This window comes from Lithobates pipiens, unplaced genomic scaffold (assembly GCF_037356315.1).
Source record: "Lithobates pipiens isolate NorthernLeopardFrog02 unplaced genomic scaffold, aLitPip1_a1.2 Scaffold_19, whole genome shotgun sequence".
Lineage (NCBI taxonomy): Eukaryota > Metazoa > Chordata > Amphibia > Anura > Ranidae > Lithobates > Lithobates pipiens.
The window spans coordinates 477244061-477260128 of record NW_027507764.1 but is presented as its reverse complement, the minus strand read 5'-3'; the positions used below and the strand labels follow the sequence as shown (position 1 = coordinate 477260128).

The window sequence follows — 16068 nt, the reverse complement described above, 5'->3', positions numbered from 1 at the left end:
ACATCATGCATGGATAACTTTGTTACTTTAGACAATTCTGAGTACCTTCGTTTGTTGTGGTTTTTACAGGAGTGCTCAGTTTTAAGGCTTTATATCTTTGGTATCTATTTACTCGACACACCCTAATCTTTTATATTTTACCAAACATGTGGTAATTTAAATCTTTTGTTTGCACTAAAATCAAAATTTTGTGTATTTTTTTACTCAAAATATGTATTTGCTAAACACAGAAAAATTTAACTACTAAAACTGCATTTTCTGTTTTCAGAAAATATAAAATGTGGGCCTAAAATGTGCATTTTTAAATGTGTGCAAAAATGGTTCAGGCAGAGAAAAGGTTAGGAAAATATCACCTATTAAAAACAATTCTCACTAAAACGAACTATAAGCCCAATGGCGTAAATGCTCATGTAGATGGATAACAAACTGTGTCCCACGCTTTCTACTTTGTTGGTTGGTTAGGCTAAATAAGTATATCCCATGGAGGCTCATAACTGTGGATAACCAGCTACTTTGCAACCATAACAGAGCTTTAGTTTAAGTCGTTGTATGCTATACCTACTCAAAATTGAATTCCAGTCTCTATGACTTGAAGCCCTGAATCTTCTATTTTTGTAATTAGGAACAAAACAAAACAAAATTAAAAACCTGTAAAAAAATTACATACAACAGAAATACAATCCTGTTGCTGACACAAATGTACGATGATCCTAGATAAAAAAAGAAAACATGTTTTCGTGGTGTTGCAGCCTTGAAAGTAGAGTATATCATACAGCTTTCTTGGTTTTCAAAGGCTAAGGGCAAGATGAACAACAAGGGCATCAATGGTGGCAGGAAAGCTAGACAAATGGAAGAACTGAGCAGCTTGCAGCTTTTCCTCACACTGTGGTCACCAGCCCCTTGTATTCAAGTATGTTTACAATTCTCTGTACTTGAACCTGGAGGATAAATGAGGGACGGCTGGAGCGAATTCCTACTTTTCTCAGGAAAATATCCAGTTGCAGATTACAAAATAAAATAAAAAAAGGTTTTGCTGTCTCATGATTCCTACTGGAAATCAATACAGTTTTCCTATTAATGCATTTAATTCCTATATGTATGTTTTATTTCATCAATTCTCTAATTGTGTGCTTATTTTTATGCACTGATCAATGCATAGATGCCAAATTTGGCAGGACAGCCCTGCAACTTGGCCCGGTGCCCACCGATTCTGTGTACTGGGCCAGGTCCAAAAACAGAAACTAGAGTTACTGCACATGTGCAGCTATGAAAATATAAGGGCAATGGAATTACACAGAGCAGCCCTGATCCTTCTCTTCTCAAGTCCCCCCTGCAGCACTCCTCCTCTTCTCAGAAGCGTCTTCCGAGTTGCACTGCCTGTGTCCATTAACACAGAAAGCACAGCTTGGCCCTGCCCCTCTGCTCCCTTATTACAAGATTTGACTAACAGTAGCAGGAACCAATGGCTCCTGCTGCTCTCAACAAAGCCTGTGAGAGTGGGGAGAAGAGGAGAGAGCTGCTGCTGATGGGTACAGCACTGGATCGAGTGAGGACCCAGGTAAGTATTGCGGGGGTGAGGGGATTGATACTTTAACCTAAAAAATTGTTACCTTAATGCAAGGAATGCATGTTGTTCTGCATATTCTTTTATCAGCACTGCCTCATTGTGTGCCATACATTTCCTTTTCCACAGAGCCTCATTCTGTACGCTGTACATTCCCTAGTCTCCACCTATTAGTTCTGTATGCTGTGCTGCACACACCCTATTCCACAATCCTCTTTCTGTATGCTGTGAGGTGTATCCTCTGTTCTGATTGGCCTCATTCTGTACCCTGTGCTGTATATTCCTTGCTCCACACCTCCTTAAATGAGTAAAGGCAGAAGTTTTTTTTTTATCTTAGTGCATTCTCTGCATTAAGATAAAAAATCCTTCTGTGTGTAGCAGCCTCCCCAGCACCTCCTAATACTTACCTGAGCCCCCTCTCTATCCACGAGTCCCTCTGCCATCCCTGACTCTCCCTCCTGACTGGCTGAGACACAGCAGCGGCACCATTGGCCAATTAGGAGAGAGGGGCAGGGCCAAACAACACCTTTGTGTCTGACTGGACACACAGAGCTGCAGCTCGGGTGCCCCCACAGCAAGCTGCTTGCTGTAGGGGCACTTGATAGGAGGGAGGGGCCAGAAGCGAAGAGGGACCAGAGAAGAGGAGGATCCAGGCTGCCCTGTGCAAAACAACTACGCAGAGGAGCTAAGTACAACATGTTTGTTATTTTTTATATATTTTTTTATTTATTTTTTAAATGAGAGTTTACAATTAGTTTAATCTGTATGCTGTGAAGTAATTCCCTATTACACAACTTTTCATTCTAGACACTGCGCTGTACATTCCTTATTCCACACAGGCTAATTCTATATGCTGTGCCATATGTTCCCTATTAGGCCCTATTTCCTCCCAGGCTAAAATGCCCAGTCCTCTCCTTTTTTCCTCCCATTGACCTCAACGATGGGACTTATTTTATAAACACTAATACCAATGATGCGACTTATATTTTCCCGCTGAGGCCAGTGATGGTCCTGTTTACTCCCACTCTCTCTTTAGTATTCATGGAGGCCCCAGTTTGTCTTAAACATAGCAAGGGTAAAGGTGCTATATGCTGTAAAACCATACTCACCTTACTGGCCCCACCTGCTGTATTGATAATTCCCCCATGAGTCTCACGCACTGTATTTACCTTTTAATGTATAGGTGCCTGTCTGGTTTATTTTTAAAATGGCAACTATGTCAATGTACAACTGGCAAAAATACAAACTTGCACAGCAATCAGACCTGCAACTAATCTCTAGTTGAGTACTTTTTACATCAACCAGTAAAGACATGAGTGAGGACAACTATTTTTCATACTAATGTATAAAATAACCTGTATACAGTACTGCAAACTGTTTCTGCCTAAACTTTTTTTTAATCTGTAAAAGCCTTAAAATTTTAAGCACATAAACAAAAGACAGTCTTGAGACAATAATTGAGAGTTGCTATTCTAATCCAAAAATTAATACAAATTTCCAGTGCAGTTTAAATTTTATGTAGGATATCAGTAAAAGTGAACCTATTCTTAATTTTAAACTTTGAAAAAAAAAAAGCTGACACCATGAGATGCCTTCTAGTACATTTTTAAGCCAATAAACCCTCCTCTGTGCCTCTTTTTCTATTCAGTTTCACTTTGTTCTGGGGTCTAACTTTCTGTGGAGTCAAAGATAAGCTCCACTAACTCGATATCTCTCTGTCCAATAAAAGTACTCTAAATGGCTATTGAGCAGTTGGGAGAACTTAGACTTAGGGGTCCCCCTGCATTGTTTACATGTGTCCTGCATGTTGGCGGGTGGGCTGCTCAACCATGGCTGAGTCACCTAAAGCAGAAATACCTCACTGATCACTATTATCTCTCACACATGAGCAATAAATCACTATTGATTGTTTGTGTGCGTATACATTTATAGCTGTAGAATGGCTCATCCCATAGTGAACATAAAAACAAAAAAAAATAGTCTCCGGTGTTTAATTCATCTCTTATCTCCTTACAGCTGCATTTGCTTAATGACATATACATCCCAAAGTAGAAGTTTTTTTGCTTTTCCATTATTTAAAAACAATATTATGCAAGCTGGAATTTCCCCATAATGTGCAATAGTTTTTGAACCATACTGCAATCATTCAAGTTATGGTAACCATTCAAGGGTAGGATCTTTAGTTTGATATAACAAAAGGTGTAATATGTGTTCCTTCTTTATATGGGATTAGCAAATGACAGTATAGAACAAGACAGCAATGAACTCCTTACAACTCAAAGCCTTTTTTTCTTTTTTTTTGGTTTGTGCTTTTTCCAGACAAACTTCAGATCTATTTAGCTGGGGGCTGGTTAGGTGAAAGCATTGATTCTGCAACTTTCCTTATTTTTGCAAAGGATTTCACCTTTGAATGGATCCTGTGAGATTTTTCTGCTCAGTGCTATGTTTTTGTTGCTCTTGAATGCTTATTGTTAATTGCCCGTCCTTCATATGCTGGGAGATTATGATACGATTGGATCAGCAGTTTGTCTCATTGATCAAAAGATCATCATGCATGTGGCCAACATTATGTATATTTCAATAATTCATCATGTTAGGAACCTTCTATTATGTTACACAGAAGAAAAGGTGATTTAGGAATGATTGAACCATGTGGTTACCATGGGCACACACCGGTTCGATTTTTCTTTGATCTGTACGTTTAAAGACCTATCTTAACAATACACTCAATTCATACCCAATCAGACAGGCCGTTGCATTCCAGCGTTATTTGTAAATTCTGCTGATCTAAAGCTGGCCATAGATGTGACAATTTGCAATTCCATCTAACAAAATTGAAGCAATTTATCACCCCCAATTTCTATCGACCACTAGAATTCGGTCAATTGGTAAGTTGGAACTGGGCACTAGACAACTTCAATGCAGTTAATAAAAGATTGAGTTGGAATAACAACTATGGTCGTTTTGTCAAAAGTTATTGGATTTTTCTAAGTGGTTCAAACAGGTGTATTCCTTGTAGTCGATCAAAACCAATATATTTATGTCTCTGACTGGCCTGAAAATGGAACTGTTACTTTAACAGATCAGCCTTAAGGAAACTCTAACTAGTGTGTGGCCAGCTTAACAGATAAAACTTGCCTTGAATTTGAATGCCAATCTGATTGGCTTTTTGACTAATTACTGTTGTTCCCCAGAGATATCCTTGGCTGGGGGGTCTTTTGTTTTGGGCTACTTTACTTTTGATCATTAAAGTAGAACTATACGTAAACCTTTTTTTTAAAGAGTAAAGAAGGGTTATAACCTATAATATTCACTTCCTGTCCCACAGCCAAACAGAAAGTGAGATAACAGAATCCCTTGGGGACCCCCAGGTCACCAGAACAAGTGTTCACATTGGAAGATTTCATCTCTATTACTTTTCTGGGGACAGCCCAAAATTTGGGATTTTCTATTGCTTTCACTTTTAATGATAATGATAAACAGGACAAAAAGATATGGTGACTAGGGCATCACAGACCGAAAGAAAAACCTAATAGGCAATTCCTTTTAACTCTATCCAAAACTAGAAAAAAAAAGTTTGGCCTTTAGTATACTTTAACAAATTCCATACAAATTACTTAGCACCACAAAATGATACTTGGTTTAAGAGGTGATTTGGGGGAGTTACAATGGATTCAAAGGGGGTTCAAGGGGTGGCTTGGAGGAAGTAGGGGGGGGTGGGAGTACCTGATCCTATTCCCTGAGAAAAAAAAAGCCAACATTGAAATAACTACTCTGTATATAAATGTGCACAATCTATTCATGCATTGAGTTACTAAAGACAAATATATTGTACACTGCCTTTAGTAATTTAACCTCAGCGTACCTACCTATCTTTCAAAAGAATCTTTGTTCCTTGGTTTGACCACAAATTCAGATAGACATGCACCTTTTAGGTCATTTGCAATCTTGCAAAGTCTACAAATGCATGCAATACCTCTGTGAATATTGCTTCCCCCAATCTGATTTTACTGACATATTTAAAAAAAAAATGTTATTATTCTGTCAGTCCTGAAAATGAACTGGTGTTTGACAAACGTCCTTTCCATCATGACAAAAAGCAAAGAAACAATAAAGGGTCCATAAAGAACACAGCAGTGTGGAATAAAATGGATGATGCTCTAGGTTAATTGTGAAGTGTGACATACATTGCTGCAAAGGAACCCATCTGGCCTAGAAGTGATCTATGAAGATGTATAGATGTTTGTGATCTTCTGAGCAGCTCCTGGGACAATTAGGCTTTGGCTCTTTCTATTGTCAAGAACATCTCTCTTTGTCATTGAAATTACATGGTCAAAGGCAGCAAATTATGAAAATGCATATTCGCTATATCAGAGGAAAAAAAAAAAAAAAGACATATGGCTGCAAACACGGCAATTTGTAATATGCATGCTTTGTAATACATTTGAATTTTACTGTCCTCTTGATCATTTTCAATTCTCCCATTTTTGTTCTTTTTGCTTAAAAGTGATGGATTATATATTTTTTATTACAGCGCATATGTTTTTTGTATATATAGTTATGTGTTTTTATGAGGCAAATTATACTTTTTTCCTTAAAATCACTATTTCCTGCATCCCATAATATTTATGAAACTTCCTGCATTTTTACAAACCCCTTATCTTACTTGTAGTTTTGGCTTTCGGCCTTCCCATTGTTCCGCGCATCCTGTTCAGTCATTATTTCTATTGGTTTGGCAGTTAGTCTCATTGAATGTATAGATTTTGTGTTTAAATGTATTGGAGGTTTAGCACTGATAAAGGGTTATTGAATGTGTTGTGAAATCCTGCTCTCTGCTCAGCCCCTCCTTCTTGTTTTCTGGAAAGCATTGCCGAAGAACCTCTTGCCTGTTTTATGTTAGGTCCGGAGAATGTGCTTTCGCCACCTCTTCATTGTAGAATACCCCCAAGTCCTAGCAGCAGTCGTATGGACTGGACTGGACTTCAGACCTGTTTCTGATAATTTTCCAAATGAAATATACACACTTAATTTTGACACAAATATATGTGCTTCTGTATACTATGAGCCACTGAACAGTCTTACATGCTGTATTATGTTAATGTAGGACTTAATGGCCTTGTTTTAACTATTTTCTCAGGTGCGATGACAATAGCTCAGATTGCATATTTGCCCTTTTAAAGTTAAAGAAAATGGCTGGATCACTTAAGAACAATTGTCTTGCTTATGCTAAACGACACACAATGAAGACACAATATCTTAGTGAGTTACCAGCGACTGATATAATTGTCTTCATTCTTTTCTTCTAACAAAAGAGGGGAATAAGAAAACCTATAATAGCAATTATGCTACATCTTGATATTGTATGCTCTTCATGTGAAGATCTACTAGTGTGATATGGAGTGGGTGATAAATGTGTGTCATTAATTATGGCAACCTGAAAGACACTATATATGAACTGGAGCCTTTCTATCCAATATATATATATATATATATATATATATATATATATATATATATATATATATATATGTACATGTGAGAAATATGTATATATATTTGTAAAAAAAAAAGAGGTACTATTGTGTATAAAAAAACAGCATATAAATGTTAAAATAAGTGTTTTGAAGTACTGAATAGATTTAGGCAAAACACGTTTGAGAGCTGGTAGTCATGATTATAAGGAGGTGTAAGACATTATCATTCTAGGGGTAGGTGCTGGTGCTTGTCAGTCCAATGGGCTGAGCTGTAGTTGTCAGCCCTGCGTAGGCTGAAGGATGATATGACTGTTAGTACTGAGTTTAACCGCTTAAGATCCACCCTATAGCCGTTTTACTGCTACAGGGTGGCACCTCTGTGTCAGATCACGTATATATATGTGAGCCGACTCTTCTGGTTAAGGGGCATGCAGGAACACTGCTGGCGGTTCACTCCTGCTGTGATCACACACAGCGGGAGCCCAGCGGTGGATATCACGGACTCGATGTCCACCGGTACCCACCAATCATTGAACAGAAACTCAGAACACTGGTCTGCCTATGTAAACAAGGCAGATCACCGTTCTGAGAGGAGGGAAGGCATGGATCCTGTGTCTCTGCAAAGCAGGGGCCAGGATCCATGTTCTTCCCTAGTAAAAGCACCTCCCACAGTAAAGTAAAACAGTGGAGTTCCAGCCTTTTCTATGTTTATTAAAAGTCAGCAGCTACAAAAAAGCGTAGCTGCGGACTTTTAATAAACACCCACTCACATGTCCCATGACCCAGTGATGCGGCCACCCGAAGCCTTGATTCTCTCCCTCTCCTCTCGTGGTGCCAGAATCACTATTGTGGGCACCCAGCTGTGACAGCTTGCGGCTTTACAGCCAGGTGCGCACTGCACATGCACAAGTCACGATGCGCGTCCTGAATGGCCAGGCAATCTTCTGGGACCTGTGACGTAACTTTTGCACAAACCAATCGATATACGCTTATTGTGATTTCTTTTTACCAAAAATATGTAGAATACATATTGGCCTAAACTTATAAAGACATTTGATTTTTACAATGTTTTTATTGGATATGTTTAATAGCAGAAAGTAAAAAAAAATATATATATTTTTTTTAAGATTGTCAGTCCGTTTTTGTTAATAGCGCAAACATAGAAAAAAGCAGAGGTGATCAAATACCACCACAAAAAAGCTATATATACACCACCACTCAAAGGCAGGTCCTGGGAACTCAGAGATAATTGCTCCAGGTGAAGGGATCCAGGTGCGAGCCACAGCATGCAAAAAATGTGGATCACAAAAAAGCTCTATTTGTGGGAAAAAAGGGCAACAATTTTATTTGGGTACAGCGTGGCATGACCGCATAATTGTCAGTTAAAATAAAGCAGTGCCGTATTGCAATAAATGGCCTGGTCATAAAGAGGGGTAAATCTCCCAGAGGTCAAGTGGTTAAGGCTGGGTTCACACTATTGTGAACTGGACGCAGGTTCGCAATAGCAGGAGATTTTGACCAGCTCTCTATGGTGCAAATTTGCACAGGAGCCCTGTGTGTCTTTGGGTCCGTTTCAGGTCCAAATTCAGCCCAAAATTTGGGCTGAAATCGGACCTGAAACAATGAATGGGGACACACCAGACTCCTGCTGTGAGCTGCTGCATTCTATAGTGTGAACCCAGCCTAAAGAGACACAATTGCATTAGAGGGTTGCATGGTATATGGCTATCAGAAAGGTGAGTGCAGACTGGTGGCTGTCAATCAGTGAGTTGTTGGTAGCCCCATGGTTCTCATGAGGGTATACACAGCTATCACAAAGTCCTTTAGATATAATTGCTGGTGTGTGCCCCAAGAGAAGGGTGTTGGCAGGTGAGTGTCAGTCTTAAGACAGAAGTTATTATATGACATACAAGACATGGATCGGATATATGAAGGGTATTTTGTGGCAGAAAATTGTTCGTTGCCCTCTAGATTTGTATTATATATAATTAATTGCAGCAAAATTATGTTATGCAGTATATACACTGTCCAGCAAAACCTTTTACTGTGTTACTAGGCCACGAGATAACAATGTGCAAGTTTGTGTTTTGTGTAGGAAATTAATTGCGCTGCTACATTTTGGGTAAAGGGGTTTAAGCATTTATTTAATGTGGGATTGTGTATAAACTAGTTCATATACACCAGTAACTTCTTAGAGATTTAGGGAGTGAACAGCACCCTGGGGCAGGTGCAGGGTAGGGGAGGAGGAACGCAGGGGCTTGTCCTGTTTGCCATACAGTAGCCTGCTTGCATCTATGTACTAAGTGTATGATATACACACACATACAAACAAGTACTGTTCAATACATATGCACAGGGACACAATAATACGCATTTAATTTACTGTGTCAAATAAATCTATTTACCTAGAGGTTTTTTCATACAGTACCATTGGAACACGTGCCTGTGTTTTTCTGTGTCAAATTAAAAAATAAAACCATCTGAAATTAAGGCATTGCAGTTCTTCAAATCCCTTTTAGTGCCCTCGGGGAAATATTGCCCCTCAATGTAAATGCTGTGAAATATAATTCCGGCTTCTTTTATGATTATATTATCAGGCTATTGTACATTGCCGCATGAAATATTTACAGGAAGCAGGCGATAGTTTAGAAAATATTGTGTCATGTGTCAAAAGCTCAGGGAATTTTCCTATGCAAAATGACAATCTGTTTAATAGGGAACCAGGGCCTTGGTCTTGTTACACAGCAAAAGTGAGGTGTAAAGGCTAGGCTGGTTATATTTATATTGTGTTTTTATCACATATTGCTTCTGTCATTCAGAAATGTATTCTAGAAATGTCCTAATTGCATGTAATAGCAGCTTGCAATATGTGTACCAATCTTTCTGCATCCAGCACTCTGTGATATTTGTAATAAGCTATGTGCATTCACTATATATTTTTTTTTTCTGCCTAAAGTCCTCTGGCTGTTCACAGGATGATAGGGAAAAATCAGCCATGACAGACATTTGACATGAAAAATGATGCAATACTCTGCAGTATACAGCTGGGTCAGAGTGACACATTACATTTCAAAGACAATGCAGACAAAGCCCCTCCAACGGCAATCAAGCCTCCACCCCCCTCCATCATATTAAATGCTACTTCTATCTGGCTCACAGACTCTCTCGTAATATACAGGTTTCATTATAGGGATGTGTATTTCAGTGTATAAATCTTTGATGCTGTGCAATCCCAATATGCCTGCTGAAATATACTACACCTATGTCCCAGGAGGTAAATAGAACAAGATTTAATTGCAAAGCGACCGGACAATTCCTTTTTATTTTACCTTTAGAAATGATTGCAGTGCAACAAATGCATGCTTACGTGTTATGTATGTGATGTCAGTGTTTTGGTTTATTATTTGCAAACCCTTCAGAATTACCTTGGTTCTTGAAAAATAATGCCCAAAAAAAAAGGCTTGGTTCATATCTACGCAGTTTGCTGTTGATCGGTTTCTGCAGTGTTTTTTGTGGTGCATTTTTGACATGTTTTTCACAAATTTTTTGATGCGTTATTTATTTATTTTTTGCTTTTTTGGCTAAATAGTTTTTGGGCAGATTAAAAACCGCAAAATGCAAATTGTAGCAAAATCACAGTAAAATCAATGTAAAAAACGCACTACATGCTTTTCTGCAGCTTCTCCATTGAAGTCTATCGAACTAAAACAGCACCGTTTTGCATTTAAAAAAGTCCCTGACCCTTTCTAAAAATGCAGCAGCTAAAAAAAGCATAAATGTGTACAAGTCCCATAGGAAACCATGTCAAATGAACTGTACTGCTTTTCTGCAAAAAGCAAAAAGCACCAAAAAACGCAAAGGTGTGAACCAGGACTAAAGTCTGATCTTGAACTATATTATAGAAATTGCCAACTATAATCTGCATAAATCATTATTGTATCATTTCACGTCTTTTTTTAACACACTGTTCAAGCATACCCAATGCAAGCTTGAAAAATTATATGAATTCTTGTATTTCTTTAAGCGGAGTTCCAACCACTTTTTAAGCTTCTCATCATTAGCTTCTCAACTGGCCATAATGATTGCATTGGTCATTTTTTTTTCGCTTTGCTTACCCTGTTTCCAAGGTTTTTGCCTCTATTCTGGTTTTTCCCCCTCCGTGGTGATGTACATAATATCCTGCGGTGTACTGTCTCCTGGGAGATGTGTGTCACGAGTCTCAGGAGTCAGTGGGCATTGCCACCTCCCAGCATCACGCTGCGCCGTGTGTTTAATGCACATGCACGAGATCGGGAGGTGCATGCTGGGTAGCCAGCATCACTGTATCCCGGAAGAGTCCTAGTGGGCTTCACATGCCCACAATGAAGATGGGAACGCTCAGGAAGACAAAATCGAAGGGAAGTACATTCTAAAAAACCTTTACATGAAAGGGAAATTAATTGGAGACATGATTTCATGTATATTATGCAGACAAGCAGAGGGGATACGAAAAACAATAAAATAAAAACATATGGGGTCGGAACTCCACTTTAACAAATAGACCATCCTTTAGCAAAAATAATCTGAACTTCACACCTCTTTTAGCTGGTGATCAGATGGGCACAGTGGTTTGAAGGAATTTTAGTCCATTCCTTCTTTCAAAACAGTTTTTTGATATTTCAGGGATTCCTTGACTGAACGTTTTTTTTTTTCAGGTCATCCCACAGCATCTCAATTGGGCTAAGGTCTGAACTCTAACAAGCAATTCCAGAATACAAATGATTTTCTATAATTCTTCAAATAAAAGAGTGCTACCTTCACATTCTATGGATTAATTTTTCAAATGACTGTTCCATCTATCATGGCAAGCTGCCAATCCTGACAAAGCAACCCCATGCCATGACGCATGCTCGACCACACTTCATACAGAGGATAAGCTTTTAATGTTGGAGTGCAGTGCTTTTTTTGCATTCACACTTTAAAGTGGAAGTAAACGCTCCTGTCGTTTTCAACCAAAGAAGCTGTCATCTTGGCCTGGCCTCTGTTTAATCTAAAACTGCCATTATTCTGCACATGTGATCAGTTATGACACCGGCCATTAGATAGTTTGTCAATTTGGTTGAGAGCATAACCAATGGGAGTGTTACATTTCCAGCATGTGCCAAAAATGTAACTGTTTTTTGAAACTGGTAAATTGATGGGTTTACTTTCTCTTTAAGGTCCCGTGCAGTTGCCCCAAGGTTTGTTTTAACATCATTGCATGCTTTGCTATCACTATGATCTGATGCCCACTTCCAGGGAGAGTAGTAACAGTCCCACATTCCTCCATTTGTGCACAATATGTCTGTGGATGTAATAATGAACACAACACAAGATATTTAGTGAGGCTTCTATAGCATCCTCCAGCTTGAAAAATATGTATTTTTCTGAGGTCTGCTGGCGTTTCTTTTGATAAGGGGATATGATTCATATGTACAAATCTTTTCTGAGAAGACAGATTGTGCCAGTAACCAAACCTTTGGTGGCTCTTTATTTAAAGTACAACTAAAGGCAAATGTTTTTGTTTTGGATAGAGTGGAGAGGGATTGGAATACCTGTCCATTTTTTGCTGTTGTGTGTGTCCCAGTTATGGAGATTTTCCTTCTCTATTTGTCCTGTTTACTGTTAGCATTGAAAGTGAAAGACAAAGAAAATCCTAAATTTTGGGTTGACACTAAACAGTAATAGAGTGGACATCTTATAGACAAGTATAAGCATCTTTTCCTTCATGGGGTAGAAATAATTGTCTTCGAATGGGGATGGGAATAGGTTTAGCCTTAGATCTTAAGTGAACTTCCACTTTAAGATTTGATCACCTTCAAACCTAATTTGTGAATGTATCCACATTTAATTGGAATATTAGAACTCTGTACCCACTTTCTTTTTAGGTTCACATATTTTTTTCTATCAAGGACCATGTTTACATTTTTTCAATAAATTTATGACAATGTAAAATGTTTTTTTCCTAGTAAATAGAGCAATGTTTATTATTATGAGTTGCAAGTGGGTATTTACACAATAACTACACCACTACAAGGGCAAAATTGCTAATGACTGCACTGCTGTACCACCCAAAAATACATAAAAATAGGCAAACAAAATATTAACAAGTCCTAAAAATGTGTTTCAGTCACATGGAATCAAAAAGAGCATTCCACTGAATGACACTGAGGCTTCATGATAAAACTGAAGTATGCAGGACATTCAGCAATGCTGATTTCCTTGTGATTGATTCTGCTGCAAGAAGCAGTGTGTTCTGCCTTTATAGTCCTATTCTTAGATAAGAACCTATCCTAGATGTCGGGTCTGTCTTTATGAGTCCCTCAGCCAGAAAAATAGAAGCCTGTGATATTACTATGCGTATACACCTCTATAGGATTGGGATGTATACACATCTCTACAGCACACAAGAAAATGGCTGTTGATCTACAGCTGGTACAATGGATTGGCTCTATATGTAAACAGCAACATAAAACATATGATAAAAGAAGATGTTCCAAGTATACATTATAGAGCAGTTACCTGATATGTAAGGTGGTTTATTGTAGATGACATTTAAGGAAACTGCACAAAAAGAATACAGTCTCTTCTTTTAATTGAAAAAAGAAAGATGCCTATATGTCAGAGATGGCTACGACTGAGAGCAAGAAACCCATCTACCTTCTGATTGGATCGTTCTAAGTATGCTATCCTCCTCTTGCTGAACCATAGTGACAGCATTTGAGCATTTTGAAAATACCCTGACAATACAAGGTTGTCAGCAAATACACGTAGGAGGTTTAAGAAGATATGTGTAGAAGAGCCTGCATGGAATGTGACAGAATAATACAGAGGAAAAGCTATCGCACATTTTATGCTGCCGATACCTTAGACAGAAATGTACATTATCTAGGTGTTGTGTGACTCTAATGTGTTTATACCCCAGAAATCTTTATGGAAGCTAAACATACAGCTCTAGTTATTGTTACCAAACCAGCAAAATCTAATAAAACTAAGAATCAATAGATGAGCAATTCAAATCTTTAAAGCTTGCCAGCTTACAATTGTTTGTTTCATAGCTACGTGAGATACAGGCAATACTTCCCATCAAATCAAGTCTAAACACAGCACTGGTCCTGACATATGTGTTGTAAATACTAGCAAAATACGTTTGTGTTTCTTGCCATTGTATACGCTCATGTAATGTGTAATGGGGATGAAACTGAAAACTGTGAACGTGCCCTATAAAATCACGATTTTTAAAGAGTGATAATCACTGTATAGTATTAATCTCAATCTCAAAAAAGCAATATGTCAAAAACTGTTTAGCATTCAATGTATAAAGCTCAACTCCAAGCAAGCTGGCTGAACACAAACTGCTGGAATACATACATGGGAAATGTTTCACCTGCCAAAGGATCAGCTAATCATATAAATCACACATCCCTGCTAGACATCATGACCAGATCCTTGACCTCTGCTGCAGCAGCAGTGCAGCTTGGTCAAGAACATACCCACATGCTGTTGACTGGACGACAAAGCAGCAGTAGCACAGTTCATACATCATCACTCCATGGACAGTCATTTCAAAAAACAAAATGACAGTCAGAGATACTGAGATTATAACTAGGCTTTATCCGTTATCAAAGTTCTGCCATCTGAATTTACAATGGTCCCATTAAACACTGATTATTTGCACGCTATCCTAGGTGATTATCTATAAAATCTGACTCAGTACCTGAGAAATGTACCATAAAAGAAAGAACAATTCAACGTGTGAATTTGCCATGTGTTGTGGATTAATTGACTTTTCTGAGTATTTTTTTTTTTATTAAAGCTGTTTACAATTCAGTTCATTTTCAAGCAGTTCATATTCGTGGCATCAACATGGATTAACAAATCAATAAGAAATATTAATATTATGAAACTAGGATTCAGGCTTTGGAATGTACATTAATTACTTATTTTTAATCCACTCTGAATACATCTTAATGAGTGGAAATAACTTTAAATTCTTTAATTTAAAAGGTGCTGCGGTGAAAGTTTATGTTTTGGCCCATTTAATACTAGAGCTTGAGGCTCTGGCCTACTTGTAATGGTGTTTTTTTTTTATGATGGTAACCCACATTGGCAGCATATTTAAGATTGTTCCAGCTCTGAAAAAAGACCCAGCTACAAAACAAAAGACAATTAATTGCAAGTTCAAAAGCTTTACACATGAGTTTTACCTCAGGTGCTGTACAGTACACAGATATATTTCAAGTCACTTCCCTGGCTAAACATCTGCAGTAGAAGCGTACATTCTTGATAAATGAGATAAGCAAAGGTATGACTTTAATTAGAAAAAAATAAATGATTTTGCAAAAATATTTTGCAACAACAAATTCTTTTTTTTAACTTTAATTTAATCTTGGCAAGTTGCATTAGCAAGTATAGCTAAAATACTTACGCTCATCTTCAATTACCAACTCTTAGTAGATATTTTCATTTAATTAGCGTTGCATTCCAAAACAAGTCTCTGCCTACATGTCTAAAAGTGTAACTGTGTAACTAAAGAGTTATTTTGTATTTGTCACGTGCACTCTAAAACGTGAGGCCCCCCAAACATACAATTATATTAATGTAAAGAAAAAGCAAATGTAATATGTGCCATCCAACTAAAGATCAGAGGAATAAAACATTGATAACCACTTCAGCCCCGGAAGATTTGACAGCTCAATGACCAGGCCATTTTTTGCGATACGGCACTGCGTCGCTTTAACTGACAATTGCGCAGTTGTGAGATGCTGTACCCAAACAAAATTGATGTCCTTTTTTTCCCCACAAATAGAGCTTTGTTTTGGTGGTATTTGATCACCTCTGCGGTTTTTATTTTTTGCGCTATAAACAAAAGTAGAGTGACAATTTAAAAAAAAAACCCAGTGGGGGTTATTTAGGAAGGCAAATCCACTTTACACTACAAGTGCACTTGGAAGTGCAACCACTGTAAATCTGAGGGGAAGATCTGAAATGAGGGGAAGCTCTGCTGATTTT

General features: G+C 38.0%; 1 protein-coding gene across 2 annotated transcripts in view; it reads right to left on the bottom strand.

The window, feature by feature from the left end:
• Window positions 1-16068, bottom strand: part of ZFHX4 (zinc finger homeobox 4) — a 207830-nt gene that overhangs the window by 36917 nt on the left and 154845 nt on the right. The gene's annotated exons all lie outside the window — the stretch shown is intronic.